Below are 16,954 nucleotides of genomic sequence, written 5' to 3' on the forward strand. Positions count from 1 at the left end.
ACCTTTTGAGGATCTGAGGACCCATGCCAAATCTTTTCAGTCTCCTGAGGGGTAATAGGTTTTGTTGTGCCCTCTTCACGACTGTCTTTGTGTACTTGGACCATGTTAGTTTGTTGGTGATGTGGACACCAAAGAACTTGAAGCTCTCAACCTGCTCCACTACAGCAATGTCGATGAGAATTGGGGCGTGCTCGGTCCTCCTTTTTCTGTTGTCCACGATCATCTCCTTTGTCTTGATCGTGTTGAGGGAGAGGTTGTTATCCTGGCACCACACTGCCAGGTCTCTGATCTCCTCCCTATTGGCTGTCACATCATTGTCGGTGATCAGGCCTACCACTGTTGGTCCGCAAATTTAATGAGCGTGTTGGAGTCGTGCTTGGCCATGCAGTCATGTGTGAACAGGGAGTACAGGAGGGGACTGAGCACACACCCCTGAGGGGCCCCCGTGCTGAGGATCAGCGTGGCAGATGTGTTGTTACCTACCCTTACCACCTGGGAGTGACCTGTCAGGAAGTCCAGGATCCAGTTGCAGAGGGAAGTGTTTAGCCCCAGGGTCCTTAGCTTAGGGATGAACTTTAACTGCACTATGGTGTTAAATGCTGAGCTGTCAATGAATAGCATTCTCACGTAGGTGTTCCTTTTGTCCAGGTGGGAAAGGACAGTGTGGAGTGCAATAGAGAATGCTTCTTCTGTGGATCTGTTTGGGCAGTATGCAAATTAGAGTGGGTCTAGGGTTTCTGGGATAATGGTCTCTATTTGAGCCATAATGTTGTTGATGTGAGACATATTATTTTGACCATCTTAAAGTGAATGTCCGTGAGAGTAATTAACTGACTATTGGAGAATAGATAATAGAAGACAATACTGAACAGAAGGCTACTACAATAATCATTCATTCTTACTGCACCACATTCTCTTTGAGGAGTGTAAACATTGTCATTTAGAATAGGCAAATGGGTGGTGAGAGACCAGGGTCCTCCTCACCTTGCAGGCAGCTCCTCCATTGATGATGGACTTGACAAAGATACCTAGGTCAGCATGGTTCTCCTTGGAGCGGTTGCCCTTGATGCTGATCTCCAGACCTGCCGACCCGAGTCACTCAAGAGGATGTCAAAGGTCAGAATATACAGACAACAAATTCCAATTAGCTATACTTAAACTCTTTAACATCATCCTTAGCTCTGGCCTTTTCTTTTTTGTATATATTCCAATTTATTTTTCAATCTCTTTTTCCATTTTTAAAATAGCTTTTCGGTGAAAGCACATATTGCAATATTCTCAGTAGATAGCCCAGCCATCACGGCTAGCTATTTAGACACCCACCAAGTTTAGCCCTGACCAAAGTCAGATTTACTATTACAAAAGTTTGATTACCTTTGATGTTCTTCGTCAGAATGCACTCCCAGGAATGCTACTTCAATAACAAATGTTGGTTTGGTCCAAAATAATCCATCGTTATATCCAAATAGTGGTGTTTTGTTCGTGCGTTCAAGACACTATCCGAAGTGTAAATAAGGGTCACGAGCATGGCGCAATTCGTGACAAAAAAATGTCTAAATATTCCATTACCGTACTTCGAAGCATGTCAACCGCTGTTTAAAATCCATCTTTATGCCATTTTTCTCGTAAAAAAGCGATAATATTCCGACCGGGAATCTGCGTTTAGGTAAACAGAGGAAAGAAAACAAAGCATTCGGTCGACGCGGGCACGCGCCTGAGTCTCACAGTACTGTAACCAGCCACTACCCAAACACGCTACTTTTTTTCAACCAGAGCCTGCAAAGCCACGATTCAGCTTTTTGCCGCCTTCTGAGAGCCTATGGGAGCCGTAGGAAGTGTCACGTTATAGCAGAGATCCTCAGTCTTCAATAAACAGAGGCAAGAAGAACGACACCTTGTCAGACAGGCCACTTCCTGCATGAAATCTTCTCAGGTTTTTGCCTGCCATATGAGTTCTGTTATACTCACAGACACCATTCAAACAGTTTTAGAAACTTTAGGGTGTTTTCTATCCAAAGCCAATAATTATATGCATATTCTAGTTACTGGGCAGGAGTAGTAACCAGATTAAATCGGGTACGTTTTTTATCCAGCCGTGTCAATACTGCCCCCTAGCCCTAACAGGTTAAATTAAATATACCTTCCGGTAACCCGACTCAGTCAATGTGACACGGATCCGCTATTTATTTTTAGACCCTATAGCCAAAACTTTCATCAGAAGGTAGCCAGCTAATTAGCTAAGTTTACTAGCCATTTAGTCATTGTTAGCCACTGCTAGCGGCCTTTACCCTCTGCTCAGGCACCCACCGTGTTTTTAGCCTGTATAATACCTGCCAGCCTCGGACTGTTTTTATCCACTACAACGGCAGATTTCTGCCGTAAACCCCTGACCATTGATCATCACAGCTAGCTCTCTTCAACTGAGTGACCCAGGCCGAAGCTAGCCCTGAGCCAGGCGCATCTCCCGGCTAGCAAACTAAATTTCCACAACAACAATACCTCTTTCGCCATCTGGCCCTGTCCCTTCGCCGACACGACGCCCCGCTGTACCACCACGACTGGTCTGCAGACGTAATTCCATCAGCTGTGCCTTCAACCGGCTTTTGCCAGATGACGGAGCAGACACTTCTACTTACCCCGGACTGTTAACTTTAAACGCTGTGTCTCCCGCATGCTAGCGTAGTAACGACTACCTAGCGGCTTCCCTGTTCCATCTATTGCTGTACACTGGACCCTATGATCACTTGGCTACATAGCTGATGCCTGCTGGACTGTTCATTTATCACGGTACTCCACTTTGTTTACCTTTGTTTATCTGTCGGCCCTAGCCCCGAACTCAGGCTCTGTGTGTAGTTAAACGACCCTCTCTGCCCCTTCATCGCCATTTTACCTGTTGTTGTTGACTTAGCTGATTAGCAGTTGTTGTCTTACCTGTTGTTGACTTAGCTAGCTCTCCCAATCAACACCTGTGATTGCTTTATGCATTGCTTTATGTCTCTCTCAAATGTAAATATGCCTTGTATACTGTTGTTTAGGATAATTATCATTGTTTTAGTTTACTGCGGAGCCCCTAGTCCCACTGTACATGCCTTAGACACCTCCTTTGTCCCACCTCCCACACATGCGGTGACCTCACCCAGTATAACCAGCATGTCCAGAGATACAACGTCTCTTATCATCACTCAGTGCCTGGGATTACCCCCACTGTAGCCGCACCCCACCATACCCCTGTCTGCACATTATGCCCTGAATCTATTCTACCACGCCCATAAATCTGCTCCTTTTATTCTCTGTCCCCAACGCACTAGACGACCAGTTTTGCTAGCCTTTAGCTGTACCCTCATCCTACTCCTCCTCTGTTTCTCGGGTGATGTGGAGGCTAACCCAGGCCCTGCGTGTCCCCAGGCACTCTCATTTGTTGAGTTCTGTAATCGAAAAAAGCCTTGGTTTCATGCATGTTAACATCAGAAGCCTCCTCCCTAAGTTTGTTTTGCTCTAGCACACTCCGCCAACCCCGATGTCCTTGCCGTGTCTGAATCCTGGATTACGAAGGCCACCAAAAATTCTGAGATTTCCATACCCAACTACAACATTTTCCATCAAGATAGAAGTGCCAAAGGGGGAGGAGTTGCAATCTACTGCAGAGATAGCTTGCAAAGTTCTGTCATACATTCCAGGTCTATGCCCAAACAGTTCGAGCTTCTAATTTTAAAAATGAATCGCTCCAGAAATAAGTATCTTACTGTTGCCGCCTGTTATAGACCCCCCTCAGCTCCCAGCTGTGCCCTGGACACCATATGTGAATTGATTGGCCCCCATCTATCTTCAGAGTTTGTTCTGTTAGGTGACCTAAACTGGGATATGCTCAACACCCCAGCAGTCCTACAATCTACGCTAGATGCCTTCAATCTCACACAAATTATCAAGGAAACCACCAGGTACAACCCTAAATCCGTAAACATGGACACCCTCATAGATATTATCCTGACCAACTTGCCCTCCAAATACACCTCTGCTGTTTTCAATCAGGATCTCAGCGATCACTGCCTCATTGCCTGCATCCGCTATGAGTCCGCGGTCAAACGACCACCCCTCATCACTGTCAAACGCTCCCTAAAACACTTCTGTGAGCAAGCCTTTCTAATCGACCTGGCCCAGGTATCCTGGAGGATATTGACCTCATCCCGTCAGTCGAGGATGCCTGGTCGTTCTTTAAAAGTAATTTCCTCACCATCTTAAATAAGCATGCCCCTTTCAAAAAATGTAGAACTAAGAACAGATATAGCCCTTGGTTCACTCTAGACCTGACTGCCCTTGACCAGCACAAAAACATCCTGTGGCGGACTGCAATAGCATCTAATAGTCCCCGCGATATGCAACTGTTCAGGGAAGTCAGGAACCAATACACACTGTCAGTCAGTAAAGCAAAGGCAAACTTTTTCAAACAAAAATGTACATCCTGTAGCTCTAACTCCAAAAAGGTTTGGGACACTGTAGAGTCCATGGAGAACAAGAGCACCTCCTCCCAGCTACCCACTGCACTGAGGCTAGGCGACACGGTCAAATCCATGATAATCGAAAATTTCAATAAGCATTTCTCTACGGCTGGCCATGCTTTCGTCCTAGCTACCCCAACCCCGGCCAACAGCTCCGCACCCCTCGCAGCTACTTGCCCGAGCCTGCCCAGCTTCTCCTTCACCCAAATCTAGATCACAGATGTTCTGAAAAAGCTGCAAAACCTGGACCCATACAAATCAGCTGGGCTAGACAATCTGGACCCTCTTTTTCTAAAAGTATCTGCCGCCATTGTTGCAACCCCTATTACCAGTCTGTTCAACTTCTCTTTCATTTCGTCCAAGATCCCTAAAGATTGGAAAGCTGCCGTGGTCATCCCCCTCTTCAAAGGGGGTGACACTCTAGACCCAAACTGATACAGACCTATATCCCTCCTGCCCTGCCTTTCTAAAGTCTTTGAAAGCCAAGTTAATAAATAGATCACTGACCATTTCGAATCCCACCGTACCTTCTCCGCTGTGCAATCCGGTTTCCGAGCTGGTCACGGGTGCACCTCAGCCACGCTCAAGGTACTAAACGATATCATAACCGCCATCGATAAAAGACAGTACTGTGCAGCCGTCTTCATCGACCTGGCCAAGGCTTTCGACTCTGTCAATCATCGTGTTCTTATTGGCAGACTCAATAGCCTTGGTTTCTGAAATGACTGCCTCGCCTGGTTCACCAACTATTTCGCAGATAGAGTTCAGTGTGTAAAATCGGAGGGTCTGTTGTCCGGACCTCTGGCAGTCTCTATGGGGGTACCACAGGGTTCAATTCTCGGGCTGACTCTTTTCTCTGTATATATCAACGATGTCGCTCTTGCTGCGGGTGATTCCCTGATCCACCTCTACACAGACAACACCATTCTGTATACATCTGGTCCTTCTTTGGACACTGTATTAACCTGTTATGGCTAGGGGGCAGTATTTTCACGGCTGGATAAAAAACGTACCCGATTTATTCTGGTTACTACTCCTGCCCAGTAACTAGAATATGCATATAATTATTGGCTTTGGATAGAAAACACTCCAAAGTTTCTAAAACTGTTTGAATGGTGTCTGTGAGTATAACAGAACTCAAATGGCAGGTCAAAACCTGAGAGATTCCTTTACAGGAAGTGGCCTGTCTGGCCATTTATTGTCTTTCTTTGACATCTCATTCAATTACAAAGGATCTCTGCGGTAACGTGACACTTCCCACGGCTCCAATAGGCTCTCAGAGCCCGGGAAAAACCTGAATGTCGTCATTCCAGCCCCAGGCTAAAACACATTATCGCCTTTCTCAAGTGGCCGATCAAGGGACTGTGGGCTTAGGCGCGTGCACTGGCCGCCCCCGTCTTTGTGATTTTTCCTCTGTTTGCCGAAAAGGAGATTCCCGGTCGGAATATTATCGCTTTTTTACGAGATAAATTGCATAAAAATAGATTTTAAACAGCGGTAAACATGCTTCGAAGTACGGTAATGGAATATTTAGAATTTTTTTGTCACGAAATGCGCCATGCGCACAACCCTGATTTACCATTTCGGATAGTTTCTGGAACGCACGAACAAAACGCCGCTATTCGGATATAACGATGGATTATTTTGGACCAAACCAACATTTGTTATTGAAGTAGCAGTCCTGGGAGTGTATTCTGACGAAGACAACAAAAGGTAATCAAACTTTTGTAATAGTAAATCTGATTTTGGTGAAGGCTAAACTTGCCGGGTGTCTAAATAGCTAGCCCGTGATGGCTGGGCTATGTACTTAGAATATTGCAAAATGTGCTTTCACCAAACAGCTATTTTAAAATCGGACATATCGAGTGCATAGAGGAGTTCTGTATCTATAATTCTTAAAATAATTGTTATGCTTTTTGTGAACGTTTATCGTGAGTAATTTAGTAAATTGTTAGTAAATTCCCCGGAAGTTTGCGGGGGGTATGCTAGTTCTGAACGTCACATGCAATTGTAAAAAGCAGTTTTTTGATATAAATATGAACTTGATTGAACAAAACATGCATGTATTGTATAACATAATGTTCTAGGTGTGTCATCTGATGAAGATCATCAAAGGTTAGTGCTGCATTTAGCTGTCTTCTGGGTTTTTGTGACATTATATGCTAGCTTGAAAAATCGGTGTCTGATTATTTCTGGCTGGGTACTTTGCTGACATAATCTAATGTTTTGCTTTCGCTGTAAAGCCTTTTTGAAATCGGACAGTGTGGTTAGATAAAGGAGAGTCTTGTCTTTAAAATGCTGTGAAATAGTGATATGTTTGAAAAATGGAAGTTTTTGTATTTTTGAGGAATTTGTAATTCGCGCCACGCCTATCATTGGATATTGGAGCAGGTGTTCCGCTAGCGGAACGTCTAGATGTAAGAGGTTAACCTGTTGGGTCTAGGGGGCAGCATTTGCACGTCTGGATAAAAAAAATGTACCCGATTTAATCTGGTTACTAATCCTACCCAGTTACTAGAATATGCATATACTTATTATATATGGATAGAAAACACTCTAAAGTTTCTAAAACTGTTTGAATGGTGTCTGTGAGTATAACAGAACTCATTTGGCAGGCAAAACCCTGAGACATTTTCTGACAGGAAGTGGATACCTGATGTGTTGTATTGACTTTAAACCTATCCCATTGAAAAACACAGGGGCTTAGGAATATTTTGGCACTTCCTATTGCTTCCACTAGATGTCACCAGCCTTTACAAAGTGTTTTGAGTCTTCTGGAGGGAGATCTGACCGAACAAGAGCCATGGAACGATGATGTCCCATTAGATACCTGGCATCATTTTAGCTAGTTTTATGGTTTTGGTGACCCTGTCTTTGACTTGACAAAACATTACACACAACTCTTGTAAATGTACTGTCCTAACATACTCTAAATTTATGCTTTCGCCGTAAAACCTTTTTGAAATCGTAAAACGTGGTTAGATTAAGGAGATGTTTATCTTTCAAATGGTGTAAAATAGTTGTATTTTTGAAAAATTTGAATTTTGACATTTATTTGGATTCAAATTTGCCGCTCTTGAAATGCACCTGCTGTTGATGGAGTGCACCACGGGTGGCACGCTAGCGTCCCACCTAGCCCCAAGAGGTTAACTAACCTCCAAACGAGCTTCAATGCCATACAACACTCCTTCCGTGGCCTCCAACTGCTCTTACACTCTAGCAAAACCAAATGCATGCTTTTCAACCGTTCGCTGCCCGCACCCACCCGCTCGACTAGCATCACTACTACGGTTCTGACCTAGAATACGTGGACAACTACAAATACCTAGGTGTCTGGCTAGACTGTAAAATCTCCTTCCAGACTCATATCAAACATCTCCAATCCAAAATCAAATCTAGAATCTGCTTTCTACTTCGCAACAAAGCCTCCTTCACTCACGCCGCCAAACTTACCCTAGTAAAACTGATCCTCGACTTAGGCGATGTCATTTACAAAATAGCTTCTAATACTCTACTCAGCAAATTGGATGCAGTCTATCACAGTGCCATCCGTTTTGTTACCAAAGCACCTTATACCACCCACCACTGCGACCTGTATGCTCTAGTCGGTTGGCCCTCGCTACATATTCGTCGCCAGACCCACTGGCTCCAGGTCATCTACAAGTTTATGCCAGGTAAAGCTCAGCTTTATCTCAGCTCACTGGTCACGATAACAACACCCACCCGTAGCACGCGCTCCAGCAGGTATACCTCACTGTTCATCCCCAAAGCCAACACCTCCTTTGGCCGCCTTTCCTTCCAGTTCTCTGCTGCCAGTGACTGGAACGAATTGCAAAAATTGCTGAAGCTGGAGACTTACATTTCCCTTACAAACTTTAAACATCAGCTATCTGAGCAGCTCACCGATCGCTGCAGCTGTACATAGTCCATCTGTAAATAGCCCACCCAATCTACCTACCTCATCCCCATATTGATTTTATTTACTTTGCTGCGCTTTTGCATACCAGTATCACTACTTACACCATCATCTGCTCATCTTCTCATCTATCACTCCAGTGTTAATCTGCTAAACTTTAATTACTTTGCTACTATGGCCTCTTTATTGCCTTACCTCCTCATGCCATTTGCACACACTGTATATAGACTTTATGCTTGTTTATTCCATGTAACTCTGTGTTGTTGTTTCTGTCGCACTGCTTTGATTTATCTTGGCCAGGTCGCAGTTGTAAATGAGAACTTGTTCTCAACTAGCTTAACTGGTTAAATAAAGATGAAATATATATATATTTTTTTAATAACACAAACACATACATTTCCTCAGTGAAAACAATGTACTGAGCAATTGTCAAATTGGCTTTTTACCAAATTACTTTATGGCAGACCACGTGTTCACCCCCTACACCCTAATTGACAAACAAACCAAAACAAAGGCAAAGTCTTCTCATGCTTTGTTGATTTCAAAAAAGCCTTTAACTCAATTTGGCATGGGGGTCTGCTATACAAATTGATGGAAAGTGGCATTGGGGGAAAACCTTCCGACATTATAAAATCCATGTACACAAACAAGTGTGCGGTTAAAAATGGGTTAAAAACCCACACATTTCTTTCCACAGGGCCGTGGGGTGAGACAGGGACGCAGCTCAAGCTCTACCCTCTTTAACATATATATCAACGAATTGGTGATGGCACTAGAACAGTCTGCAGCACCCGGCCTCACCCTACTAGAATCTTAAGTCAAATGTCTGCTGTTTGCTGATGATCTGGTGCTTCTGTCACCAACCAAGGAGGGCCTACAGCAGCACCTAGATCTTCCGCACAGATTCTGCCAGACCTGTGCCCTGACAGTAAATCTCAGTAAGACAAAAATAATGGTGTTCCAAAAAAGGTCCAGTTGCGAGGACCACAAATGCAAATTCCATCTAGCACACAAAAAACTATACATACCTTGGCCTAAACATCAGCACCACAGGTAACTTCCACAAAGCTGTGAACGAGAATAAGGCAATAAGGGCATTTTATGCCATCAAAATGAACATAAAATTTGACATACCAATTAGGATCTGGTTAAAAACACTTTAATCAGTTATAGAACCCATTGCCCTTTATGGTTGTGAGATCTGGGGTCCGCTCACCAACCAAGAATTCACAAAATGGGACAAACACCAAATTGAGACTTTGCATCTGCAAAAATATCCTACAATTCTACAACCACCTAAAAGTAAGCAATTCCCAAACCTTCCATAACAAAGGCATCACCTACAGAGAGATGAACCTGGAGAAGAGTCCCCTAAGCAAGCTGGTCCTGAGAGGAAATAAGAAGGGGGAGAGATCAGAAGGAACTGAGAAGGATGAGAGATCAGATGAGTGTATCATGTTTTACTGTGGCTGTCATTATCACTTTGGCTTACTGTCTAGTAGATCGTCACTAATTCGCTTCCGCGGTCATAAGCTCTCTGTGTGAGAAGCAGGACGAAAGCAACTTTGAAAACACCAGGTAGCAATTTTATACTCAAACATCAGTGTTTTCCCTTTGATGTCCCCACAATGCATCTTTAGAATATCATTTCTTGTCACACGTTTGAGGCCCGACATATAATTGTTCTAGTGTTCTTTCAGATGCTTTGTTAGAGTTTATTTGTAAACAAAGAAGGGGTTAAAATTAACATTTAGTCTCAGTGTGTTCACACTGCTTGGATGTGAAACCTGTTTAAAACCACTGGTGTCAGATCCATTTATTCTCCCTTCTCTTGGAATGTTTTATGGGTGAAGAATTTCAAAAAAGACGGTAACGATATTTCACTGTGCATGACTGAAGCTGGTTCATTGAGATGGACAGGGAGAGAGCTTGTCCTGAATATGAAAATTATTCCACTGCGTATCACAACCTCTCATGAATCCTAATCACTAGTGTGTGCAGAGGAATCTGCAGCCACTATTATTGCTCCTTATTGCTGGTTGTATTGCTCTTTAGAACCAATAAAATACAGTTTGGGGAAGGATAAAACAAACAAGAACAGACCTCCTCTTCTGCACATGTAGGTACAATATTGCCATGCCGTGTGTGGATTATGAAAAAATATATATTTGGGAGGGATATGGAACAGTGTATGTGTGTATATACAGAATCATGGTGGATGTGTGTGTGTGTGACTTGCAGATATAGCCATGGCCATTGTATTAAGGGAACTAATGCAAACAGCAGGAGCAATCAACCCTGAGAACCCTGAATGTAATGCTCTGCACACACATGCACGCATGTGAACGTACACACGCACGCACACACAAGCACACACCCTTCACAGCTGCTAAGTGAGAGCAGAGCAGGTTTTCAGCGGCTAAGGAGTTATTAGGATGCGGTAGTCCGTTCAGGTGCATGAGCCTTTTTTCAACACCTACCTCGGCCTGAGGCCCTATTCTCCAGCCATTCCTTGTGTGTGTGTGTGTGTGTGTTTGTGTATGTGTACGTGTGAGTGTGTGTCTGTGCATGTACGTGTATGTGACCCCCTATTCCCATGCCACCCCCCAGCTGTACCCCTGTCACTCACAGTACCTAACAGTCTACACCCCCCCCCATTTCAACACATAGGCCTCTCATTACACACTTACAATGGAGGCCCATGCCAGGAAATCACCATTGCTATCCTATAGCCAGGTGATATGGAGTGGGCACAGGTCAGGTAGAGAGAGGTATCCTTCCGCACTACCAGCAGAAAGCAATTCTTTGTCCCTTACTAAAATGCAGGTGGGAAAACAATGGTTCATGTTAGCATTTTCTCATAGTCCTTATTCAAAGTTACACTGAATGCAGACAGTGCTTTAGTTTGTTTCAAACAAAGAGTAAAAAATTAATTAGCCTTTAGTTTGGAGTTCTATATAATTCATCATCATGGGGACAATCTGAATCAGTTGTGCTCTGACAAGCCCGGAGTTTGACTTTAAACACAACTCTTCGTGTTATGATCGATTATGTGTCCTTGTTGCCAATGTGACCATTGCAACAGCAAAAAAGATACTATGCTTTCCAAAAACACTCACAGCTACTTGGATAAATTGTCAGCATGCGTCACAGAGAAATACTACGTCTTTACTATTAATGAAGAGTTTTTATTAAAAAAATGCTAAATATGAGTAATGTCCCTGGAGACGCTTTTAGCTTAACTGTTGAGGGCTGTAATACAGTATATTAAATACCACAAATTAAATCTGTCATATTTGGCAGGAGGACAACTTTTTGTGTCTTCGGAAAAATGACAATGCTACAATCTCCCTTGCATAATAAGTGAATGAGAGAGAGGCATGGTAACATTCTCATCAGATAGAAACAAGTGTTGCTGGCCAACTCTGAGGGTGTTTCTTACAATGCATTATACTGTGCTCCGAGCACGCAAATTGGAGGGTCAGAGTATGAGTCCAAATCCAAGTTTGCAAAACGGAGCACTTCTCGAATGCATACTCTGTTTGTACATATTTTGAAGCATGCATCGTTGCAAGTTTCAACGGAAAGCATGCATAGAAATATGACACAACCACATAAAGAATTACACAACATTTCTTGAAATCAATTACGGCCATTTTTTGAGCTGAAGCGAGAGAAAATACACTATTCACATCTCATATGTTGCCTGACTACAATATTTTATCTTTATACGTTAATAAATACATGCTGTCTCAATTTTGGCATGTTTACCTGCCTACAATACCCACTGTAGTGTGCGTAGATTGCAAGCCCATAGTAAGTCAACAGGGCTGACTGGCTACTACTGTTAGCTAGCCAGATAGCGGCGAAGAATTCAGAAAATATTCATACCCATGACTTATTCCACATTTTGTTGTGTTACAGCCTGAATTCAAAATGGATTAAATAGATTTTCTCAACCATCTACACACAATACCCAATAATGACAAAGTGAAAACATATTTTAGAAATGTTGGCGAATTTTTTGAAAAGGAAATACAGATATCTAATTTAAGTATTCACACCCCTGAGTCAATACATGTTAGAATCATCTTTGGCAGCGATTAAAGCTCTGGAGCTTTGCACACCTGGATAAAAAAATATTTGCACATTATTATAAAAACATTTCTTCAAGCTCTGTCAAGTTCGTTGTTGATCATTGCTAGACAGCCATTTCCAAGTCTTGACATATATTTTCATGTCGATTTAAGTCTAAACTGTAAATAGGCAACTTAAAAATATTCAATGTCGTCTTGGTAAGCAACTCCAGTGTATATTTGGCATTGTGTTTTAGGTTAGTGTCCTGCTGAAAGGAGAATTTGTCTCCCAGTGCCTATTGGAAAGCAGACTGAACCAGTTTGTCTGTGCTTAGCCCTATTTTATTTATTTTTATCCTAAAATGCTGATGACAAGCATACCCATAATGTGATGCAGCCACCACCATGCTTTAAAATATGAAGTGGTGCTCAGTGATGTGTTTTGTTGGATTTTTCCCAAACATAACACTATATATTCAGGACATAAGGTTTATTTATTTGCCACATTTTTAGCAGTTTTACTATAGTGCCTTATTGCAAACAGGATGCATGTTTTGGAATATTTTAATTCTGTACAGATTTCCTTCTCTTCATATTGTCGTTTAGGTTAGTATTGTGGAGTAACTACAATGTTGTTGATCCATCATCAGTTTATTCCTATCACAGCCATTAAATCCTGTAACTGGTGAGCGTTTTCCTTGCTTTCTTGCAACTGAGTTCGGAAGGATGCATGTATCTTTGTAGTGCCTGGGTGTACGCCATCTAAAATGTAATGAATAACTTCACAAAGCTCAAAGGGATATTTAATGCCTGCTTTTTATTTTTTTTTTACCCATCTACAAATTGGTGCCCTTTGTGAGGCATTGGAAAACCTCCCTGGCAGAGCTGCAAAGAAAAAGCCATATCTCAGACTGGCCAATAAAAATGAAAGATTAACCTGTTATGGCTAGGGGGCAGTATTTTCACGGCTGGATAAAAAACGAACCCGAATTAATCTCGTTACTACTCCTGCCCAGTAACTAGAATATGCATATAATTATTGGCTTTGGATAGAAAATACTCCAAAGTTTCTAAAACTGTTTGAATGGTGTCTTTGAGTATAACAGAACTCATATGGCAGGCAAAAACCTGAGAACATTTCATGCAGGAAGTGGCCTGTCTGACAAGGTGTCGTTCTTCTTGTCTCTGTTTATTGAAAAGTGAGGATCTTAGCTGTCCCGTGACACTTCCTACGGCTGCCATAGGGTCTCAGTAAGCGGTAAAAAGCTGAATCGTGGCTTTGCAGGCTCTGGCTGAAAAAAAGTAGCGCGTTTGGGTAGTGGCTGGTTACAGTACTGTGAGACTCAGGCTCGTGCCCGCGTCGACCGAAAGCTTTGTTTACTTTCCCCTGTTTAGCTAAATGGACATTCCCGGTCGGAATATTATCGCTTTTTTACGAGAAAAATGGCATAAAAATGGATTTCAAACAGCGGTTGACATGCTTCGAAGTACGGTAATGGAATATTTAGATTTTTTTTGTCACGAATTGCGCCATGCGCACGACCCTTATTTACCCTTTCAGATAGTGTCTGGAACGCACGAACAAAACGCCGCAATTTGGATATAACGATGGATTATTTTGGACCAAACCAACATTTGTTATTGAAGTAGCAGTCCTGGGAGTGCATTCTGACGAAGACAACAAAAGGTAATCAAACTTTTATAATAGTAAATCAGATTTTGGTGAAGGCTAAACTTGCCGGGTGTCTAAATAGCTAGCCCGTGATGGCTGGGCTATGTACTTAGAATAATGCAAAATGTGCTTTCACCAAAAAGCTATTTTAAAATCGGACATATCGAGTGCATAGAGGAGTTCTGTATCTATAATTCTTAAAATAATTGTTATGCTTTTTGTGAACGTTTATCGTGAGTAATTTAGTAAATTGTTAGCAAATTCCCCGGAAGTTTGCGGGGGGGTATGCTAGTTCTGAACGTCACATGCTAATAGAAAATCTGTTTTTTGATATAAATATGAACTTGATTGAACAAAACATGCATGTATTGTATAACATAATGTCCTAGGTGTGTCATCTGATGAAGATCATCAAAGGTTAGTGCTGCATTTAGCTGTCTTCTGGGTTTTGTGACATTATATGCTAGCTTGAAAAATGGGTGTCTGATTATTTCTGGCTTGGTACTCTGCTGACATAATCTAATGTTTTGCTTTCGCTGTAAAGCCTTTTTGAAATCGGACAGTGTGGTTAGATAAAGGAGAGTCTTGTCTTTAAAATGGTGTAAAATAGTCATATGCTTGAAAAATTGAAGTTTTTGTATTTTTGAGGAATTTGTAATTCGCGCCACAGGCTGTCAGTGGATGTTGGACGCAGGTGGGACAATTCCGCTAGCGAAACGTCTAGATGTAAGAGGTTAACGAGAGTCTTGTCTTTAAAATGGTGTAAAATAGTCATATGTTTGAAAAATTGAAGTTTTTGCATTTTTGAGGTATTTGAATAACGCGCCACGGGATTACACTGGCTGTTACGTAGGTGGGACGCAAGCGTCTAGAGCCCATAGAGGTTAAGGAACTTGATTGGATGGCTATTTTCAGTCAGCAGCAGCCAGTATATTTCTCAACTCTGTAAAGGAAATGAAAAGATCAGCAGTTTTGCCACTTTGTTAGCAAATGTTACAGTACGTTACCTCATCCTTGCGGTAAGGTTTTTGGTTTGAGACATTTATTGGATGAAAGTATTGGCTAGCATTTCTAAGGATGTTTCTACACAGGTACTAGCCAAATACATGCAAACCCACATGAGGGAAGCACTATTGTTTCACATAGGCTACTCCTGCCAGAACTGAATCATTTCTTCAACCTGAGAAAAATCTAATTATATTAACACAGAAGATGACACTTCTCTGGCCCTTCTGAATGCTGTAGAACATCCTGTCTCATTAAAAGACTCCACTGTTCATCACAATCAAAATAAACATCCTGGGTATTATGGGCTAAAACCTTTTTATTTTAAATCATCCATGGGCTAGGCTATGTGCTCTCTCTCTCTCATATCTCTCTCTCTCTCTTTTTTCTCCTGGTGAGATTGGATAGGAAGGGGAGGGGGAGGAGGAGGAGGAGGAGGAGGAGGCAGAGGAGGAGGTTGGTAACATAAGCCAAGCCAAGCGGTGGCTAGGGAGAGGTGGTTGAGCAGAAAGAAGCAGGTCAGGGAGAGTAAGAGATCAGAGGACCAAGCCATGGAAATACACCCAACTAGGCAGAAACTCATCTGGCTGGTGAAAACGAAACCTTAAGGATGAAGAATGAACGGGGAGAAGAAGACATGGGACCATTTTGTACTGCTTCAAACACAATAGAAATTAAATAGCCTGGGCCATTAAAGGAGAATGGCAGGTAGCGTAGTGTTGGGCCAGTAACCGAAAGGTTGCTGGATCTAAACCCCGAGCTGACAAGGTAAAAATCTGTCATTCTGCCCCTGAGCAAGGCACTGTTCCCCGGGCGCCGAAGACGTGGATGTCGATTATGGCAGCCCCCCACACCTCTCTGATTCAGACACATTTCGGAAGACACATTTCAGTTGAATGCATTTAATTGTACAACTGACTAGGTATCCCCCTTTCCCTTTCCTAATTACCTCAATCAGCCAATCAGTGGGCCCTGTTAGCTATGACATCACTTCTCTCATGGGGCATTGCTATTGGGACAGACAAGCGGACAGATACACAATCGTGCCCTCTTAGAGCAATGCAACAAGTCACACCTACCCCGATCTCGGGGGGGGGCAGAACATCGGTGCACCTGCAGAAGCCTCAATATACAGTACTGTACAGGAGCCCATTCACAACAATACTGATCCACAGACAGCTACTTACAAACAAGCACAAATATATTTATTGTTATTTTTCATCAACTGTTTTGTCTTGTATCATATCCCTTCTGTCTTTGGATCTACTTAGTAAAGGAATTCTTCTGGCAACAAAGCAAAATCAATGAACTGTAGCTACATAAGTATTTTTTCTTTTTCTTTATCCACTCACAAAACATCACTGGCACCACAACAAAAGCTGTCTTCATACAGAGTGTGCAGTGATTGGGGAAAAAACAAGAGATATCATCTGCTGAGGATAATTGGGCCCATTTAACTGGAATGTGCTATAAAGGTTCACTGGCGTTGTTTGGGAAAGGAAAACAATGGCATGCTTGTTTGGCTTACAAAGACATTTCAGGGAACCAACCCAGCAGCCTTTAATTTCAATATGCATATAAAGGTATTTACATAAAAATGATATTTTCCTTGTTCAGAACACTCTCAAATGGGGAGATTCTGATTGCAGCCATTACAGTTTAATGGTATATGAGTTTAGTGGTAGAAAACATTGTGGGGACCACTTTGATTTGGACCAGCTGAACTACCGTAAATAGTAGGCAGTACTTTGGGTAATAGGGGTTCTCTTTCTCTCTCTCTCTCCCTGGG

This window comes from Salmo salar, chromosome ssa29 (assembly GCF_905237065.1).
Source record: "Salmo salar chromosome ssa29, Ssal_v3.1, whole genome shotgun sequence".
NCBI lineage: Eukaryota > Metazoa > Chordata > Actinopteri > Salmoniformes > Salmonidae > Salmo > Salmo salar.